The sequence below is a fragment of the Scyliorhinus canicula genome, chromosome 1 (assembly GCF_902713615.1).
Source record: "Scyliorhinus canicula chromosome 1, sScyCan1.1, whole genome shotgun sequence".
Taxonomy (NCBI): domain Eukaryota; kingdom Metazoa; phylum Chordata; class Chondrichthyes; order Carcharhiniformes; family Scyliorhinidae; genus Scyliorhinus; species Scyliorhinus canicula.
The window spans coordinates 275,809,342-275,815,869 of record NC_052146.1 but is presented as its reverse complement, the minus strand read 5'-3'; positions in this window follow the sequence as shown (position 1 = coordinate 275,815,869).

The window sequence follows — 6,528 nt, the reverse complement described above, 5'->3', positions numbered from 1 at the left end:
GAATAGTTTCAAGTTACCTCTGTGCAAACGGATGAGGGCATGGTTGCTCAGGCTGGGGGGGGACATCATTTGTGGTTGACCGCTGACACTCACATTTTAAGAGGCTGAGGAACACTTACTTCTCTGCATTTCTGCATTCAAACCTTGGATTTCACTGGAAACCAGGGGTGATTCTAGTGTTTTCAGATAAACATTATTTTCCCTATTCTGGGTACAAACATTAGCATGCAGTTAGGGAAAGGGAAGTGAGGGTTTGTTATGGTCCTTGCTCTATGGTGCAAGAACCAAATGGCAGCATGTGTGCTGTCAAACAAGATGGGGAGAAGATTGCAGGGAACCTGAAGGGCAAATATGGATGGGCAATAAATGCTGGTCGAGCCAGCGATCCCATAAATTAATTTTTAAAAATCAGGTCAAAGTTTCCCACTTGGTTGGGATTCTGCTTCACTTTAGAAACTAGTGGAAATAATGGAGAGAACTGAAGCTTCCATTAGTCTTGCCTCTGCTGTCGCAGTCCAAACTTGCCACTGGGTGTTCTCGAAGAATTGTGTCCCTTCAGTCAGGAGGTTCCCCCAAGTAGGTTTTTTCTGAGCAAGGGTCTTCCAGGCATTGACGTCTGTGTTCCACTTCTTAAGGTGAGCCTTCAAAGTGTCTTTGAAGAGCTTCCTTTGTCCTCCTTTTGTTCGGGATCCGACCTTGAGCTGGGTGAAGATATTTGCTTTGGCAGTCGGGACTGTGGCATCCTCAGCATATAAGCAGCCCAGAGGAATTGGTGTCAGATAATCATGGTCTTGATGAATCTATTGACTCCTTCAAGGACACTAAGCAGCTTGTCCTCCCAGCTGATTCAGAGCTAAGTACATTTGGATTTCGCAATGTATTCGAAACGGTGTTGTTTAAGAGTCTCGCTGATGTGATGTTCATCCTTACAAGCCTCGGTGATTACTGCATTATTAAAGCCTACTGTAGGCTAATGTGAATGATCTCTCTGACAGGTATTGCAGAATCTAGTGCAGATTCAAAATCTGTAGTCATGCTTGACCCCAGCTGGGCCATCACACTAATAGCTTGGCTTCTTAAAAACCTTTGAAGCTTAGAGTAAACGCAAATATTTTGGGAGATGAGTCAGACTACATCCCAAAGAACATCCCAAAATGATGTCAGAGGTGATGTGTGCCAGGATACTGTGCTTCATCAACTGCTACTTTCGCACTTTGAGCATGTAAAATTGACAATGGATATGTCCGAACCCGCACTCCATCCTCATCTGACTCCCTCCATCTCTCTCCTTCCCCCTCCTTCCCCTTCCCCCTTTCTTTCCCTCCCCTTCCCTTTACAAATAGACAGAACCCTTTTGTTTATGTGGAAAATATATTTTATTGACTGTTGTGTTCAAGTGAGAAAATATATTATATTGCAAGAAAATTGTAAAAGCTGAGGTTATTACACAAAATATCATTGTTCAGTTAATGAAGTTAAATGTTAAGTTAAATGTTACCTGGGCGGCACAGTGGTTAGCACTGCTGCCTTATGGTGCTGAGGATCCAGGTTCAATCCGGCCCCGGTTCACTGTCCGTGTGGAGTTTGCACATTCTCCCTGTGTCTGCGTGCGTCTCACCCCCACAACTCAAAGATGTGCAGGGTAGGTGGATTGGCCATGCTAAATTGCCATTTTTAATTGGAATTTTTTTTAAATAAAGTTAAATGTTAACTGGTTTCAAAATTTGGTATGTATAAAATTATTTTTGTTAAGAAATGTTTTCCGGACTTCCGGTGGCGGCGATGTCCGGGTGAGCCGCACATTCGGTGGGCTCTCACTCCGGCGGGCCTGAACAGCTGTTTCCCCGCGATAGCGGGACCACGGAGGCGGCAGAAAGGCTGCCGGGAACAGAAGAGGAGAGCGGGCTGCAGAAGATGAAAGTGTGGGAGGCCAGCAGGTGAGGAGGAAGGAGAGAGAGACGGAGGAAAGGAGGAAGCTGACCTGCAGGGTAAGATGGCGGACCCACGGACCTTCCTTCCTCCAGGACAAAGGGAAAAAAAAAAAGTTTGGAGTTGCTGAGGAGGGACAGCTTGGACCCACTTCAGATGCCCAGGAGGTAAAATTGAAGGAGCTGGGCGAAGGAAAGCGGCAGCGGAGGCGCTGAGGAGCGGGCTGCGGCACATGGAACACCGGGATTCCAGAAAGCAGAAGAAGAAGGAGAAAAAGAGACAGAGACAAGGACCGGAAGAAAATTACCTGGGACCTAAGATGGCGGACACACGGACCCCGGACTCAGCAATCCAGCTGGCGCTGGATAACATGCTCCAGGTAATGAAGTCCAGTTTTGAAGCGCTGAAGCGGGACAGCTTGGACCCAATCCAGAAAGCGGTGGATCAGCTGAACCAGAGGCTGGACGCCCAGGATGTTAAAGTTAAGGAGCTGGGAGAGGCGGTGGAGGAGCAGGCGGATGCGCAAACGGTTGCAGCGCTAGAAGTGGATGGCCTGAAAGAGCGGCAGAGAAGACTGCTGGACAGAGTGGAGGAGCTGGAGAATAGAGTCCGCAGAAACAATCTGAGGATGGTCGGCCTCCCGGAGGGGGCTGAGGGAGCTGATGCTACAGCGTTTGTAGCAGACCTGCTGAAGCAGCTGATGGGGGCCGAAGCCTTTCCGCGACCGCTGGAGCTGGAGGGGGCACACAGGGTGCAGGCAAGGCAGGGGCGGCCGGGCGGACCCCCCCGCCCGATGGTGATTAGGTTCCACAGGTTCGTGGACAAGGAGCGGGTGCTGCAGTGGGCAAAGAGCGCCAGGAGCAGCACGTGGAATAACAGTGTTCTCCGCATCTATCAGGACCTAAGCCAGGAGGTGGCTCGGCGGCGAGCAGCCTTTAAGAATGTCAAGGAGGTGCTATTCAAGAAGCACGTGAAGTTTGGTCTGCTGTTCCCAGCTCGGCTATGGGTCACGCACCAGGGTCAACACCACTACTTTTCCGAGCCCGAAGAAGCGATGGATTTTGTGAGGGACCTGGGGCTGGTCCCGAAAGGAGGCCCCAAGGACGCGAGTTAGGGCCCGAGGATTTCTGTGGGGAGGAACGCCGAATGTGCCTGGACTGCTGCTCAACGGTTTGCTGGGCCAAAGGGGCCAAGCGGAACATTTGAGACTCTTTCCTTTGTTCATGGGCATTTATGTGCTTTTTCTCTTTTTTCTGTGGTTTTTCCCTTTTTTTTTTCCTGTTTGGGCTTTTTGTGCAGCTCGCGGAAGACAAATGGGGGCAGTGGACCCCTGGAGAGAGGGACAGCCAACAGGAAGGGGCTACTCGTTTTACTCGCACGTCCACAAAGTATATTCCAGGATAGATTTCTTTGTGCTAAGCAGGGACTGTAGGGGGGAGGTAAAGAACACGGAATACTCAGCAATTACCATTTCAGACCATGCCCAGCGTTGGGTGGACCTGCAGTTCGGGGGAGCGAGTTATCAACGCCCGCAATGGAGGCTAGATGTGGGACTGCTGTCGGAGGAGGGGATCTGCGAGAGGCTTCGGAAATGTATAAAAAATTACCTGCAGGTGAATGACACTGGGGAGGTCTCAGCGGCGACCGTGTGGGAGGCGCTAAAGGCAGTAGTGCGGGGGGAGCTGATTTCAAGTGGGGCCCATAGAGCCAAGGCAGACCGGGCAGAGATGGACAGATTGGTCAGGGAAATGGCTCGGATAGATGAAGAGCACGCGGAGTCCCCGGGGGAGGTTTTACTCAGGGAGAGGCAGAGGCTACAGGCGGAACTGGGGGCACTATCCACGAGCAGGGCCGTGGAACAGCTTAGGAAGGCGAGGGGAGTGGTGTACGAGTATGGGGAAAAGGCTAGCAGACTGTTAGCGCAGCAACTTAGGAGGAGGGAGGCGGCCAGGGAAATAGGTAGAGTGAGGGACGAGGGGGGGCGCAAACTGGAGGATCCGGCAGAATTGAATAGGGTATTCCGGGACTTCTATCGTAAGCTGTATACTTCGGAGCCGCCAGAAGAACCGGAGGGGATGAAAAGGTTTCTGGATGGGTTAACATTCCCAACAGTTGGGGGGGGGGGGGGGGGGGGGGCGAGTGGAAGAGCTGGGGGCCCCGATTAGAGTAGAGGAGGTATTGGGGGGCCTAAAGGCCATGCAGTCGGGGAAGTCCCCGGGGCCGGATGGATACCCAGTAGAGTTTTATAGGAAGTTCTCGGAGCTGGTGGGCCCGGTCTTGGCGAGGGTTTTCAATGAGGCAAGGGACAGAGGGACCCTGCCGCCGACAATGTCACAAGCCACCATATCTCTGATATTGAAGCGGGGTAAAGACCCGGAGGTGTGCGGGTCCTACAGGCCAATCTCCCTGATTAATGTAGATGCCAAGCTCCTGGCAAAGGTACTGGCGGGTAGAATGGAGGACTGTGTACCGGAGGTGATTGGGGAGGACCAAACGGGGTTCGTGAAAGGTAGGCAGCTGGCAGCCAATCTGAGGAGATTGCTCAATGTGATAATGATGCCCCCGGCGGGTAGAGAGGTGGAGGTAGTGGTGGCTATGGACGCCGAGAAGGCCTTTGACCGGGTGGAGTGGGAATATCTATGGGAGGTGCTCGGACGGTTTGGGTTCGGGGAGGGATTGGTGGATTGGATCAAATTATTATATCAGGCCCCTAGGGCCAGCGTCAGGACCAACAGAGAAGTGTCGGAGTACTCTAGGTTGTACCGAGGGACCAGGCAGGGCTGCCCGCTCTCCCCGCTGCTGTTTGCGCTGGCCATAGAGCCACTGGCGATTGCGCTGAGAGCCGCAGAGGATTGGAAGGGGATGGTGAGGGGCGGGGTTGAACACAGGGTTTCTCTTTATGCAGACGACCTGCTCCTGTACGTGTCGGACCCAGTGGCCGGGATGGGAACTATACTGGGAATGCTGAGGGAGTTCGGCCAGTTCTCAGGATAAAAATTAAATACGGTCAAAAGTGAAATGTTTGTGGTACAGGCAAGGGGCCAGGAGAACAGATTGAGAGGGCTACCGTTTAGGTTAGTTGAGGAAAATTTCCGGTATTTGGGAATCCAGGTGGCACGAGACTGGGGCAGGCTGCACAAGTTAAATTTGGCCAGGGTGGTGGAACAAATGAAGGGAGAGTTTCGGAGATGGGATGCACTCCCGCTGTCGCTGGCAGGGAGGGTGCAGACTGTAAAGATGACAATCCTCCCTCGATTTTTGTTTATTTTTCAGTGCCTCCCGATCTTTATCCCACAGTCCTTCTTCAAAAGAGTTAACGGGCTGATCATGAGCTTTGTCTGGGCGGGAAAGTCTCCGCGGGTGAAGAAGGCGATGTTGGAGAGGAACCGCAGCGAGGGAGGGCTGGCTTTGCCGAGTCTGGTCAATTATTACTGGGCGGCCAACATCGCTATGATAAGGAAGTGGATGGTGGGTATGGGGGTCTATTTGGGAGTGGGTGGAGGCGGCTTCGTGCAGGGGCTCCAGTTTGGAAGCCCTGGTCACGGCTCCTCTACCGCCGGCCAAGTACACCACCAGCCCGGTAGTGGTGGCGACCCTGCGGATATGGGGCCAGTGGAGGAGGCATGTGGGGGAGATGGGGGCGTCTGTCTGGGCGCCAATCTGCGACAACCATCGGTTTGCCCTCGGCAATATGGATGGGGGGTTCCGAGTATGGCGGCGAGCAGGGGCGGGAAGGGTGGGTGATATGTTCCTGGAAGGGAGCTTCGCGAGTTTGAGGAGCTTGGAGGAGAAACTTGGGTTGGTAAGGGGAAATGATTTTCGATACCTACAGCTGCAGGACTTTGTTCGTAGACAGGTCCCATCTTTCCCGCGCCTCCCGCCAATGGGGATCCTCGACAGAATAGTCTCTGGGAGGGACGAAGGGGAGGGTAGAGTCTCGGGTATTTATAAGGTGCTCATGAGGGAGGAAGGGTCCCAGACAGAGGAACTGAAACTTAAATGGGAGAAGGAGCTAGGTGGGGAAATGGAGGATGGGCTGTGGGCAGAGGCCCTGAGTAGGGTAAACTCGACCGCGACATGTGCTGGGCTCGGGCTGATCCAATTTAAGGTCGTTCACCGGGCCCATATGACGGTGGCTCGGATGAGCAAATTTTTCGGGATAGAGGACAAATGCGCTAGGTGCGCGGGTGGACCAGCGAACCATGTGCACATGTTTTGGGCATGCCCTGAGCTGAGGGGGTACTGGGAGGGATTTGCAGGGGTCATGTCCCAGGTGCTAAAAACAAGGGTGGTGATGAGTCCAGGGGTGGCAATTTTTGGGGTTTCGGAAGACCCGGGCGTCCAGGGGGAGAAAGCGGCCGATGTGCTGGCCTTTGCTTCCCTGATAGCCCGGCGACGAATATTATTGGCGTGGAGGGACTCAAAGCCCCCGAAGACGGAGTGGTGGCTTGCGGACATGTCAAGTTTCCTGGGGATGGAAAAAATTAAGTTCGCCTTGAGGGGATCGGTGCAGGGGTTCATCCGGAGGTGGCAACCATTTATTGACTTCTTTGCGGGAGAGTGAGCGTCAGCAGGGGGGTGGGGGGGTAGAGTAGAGTA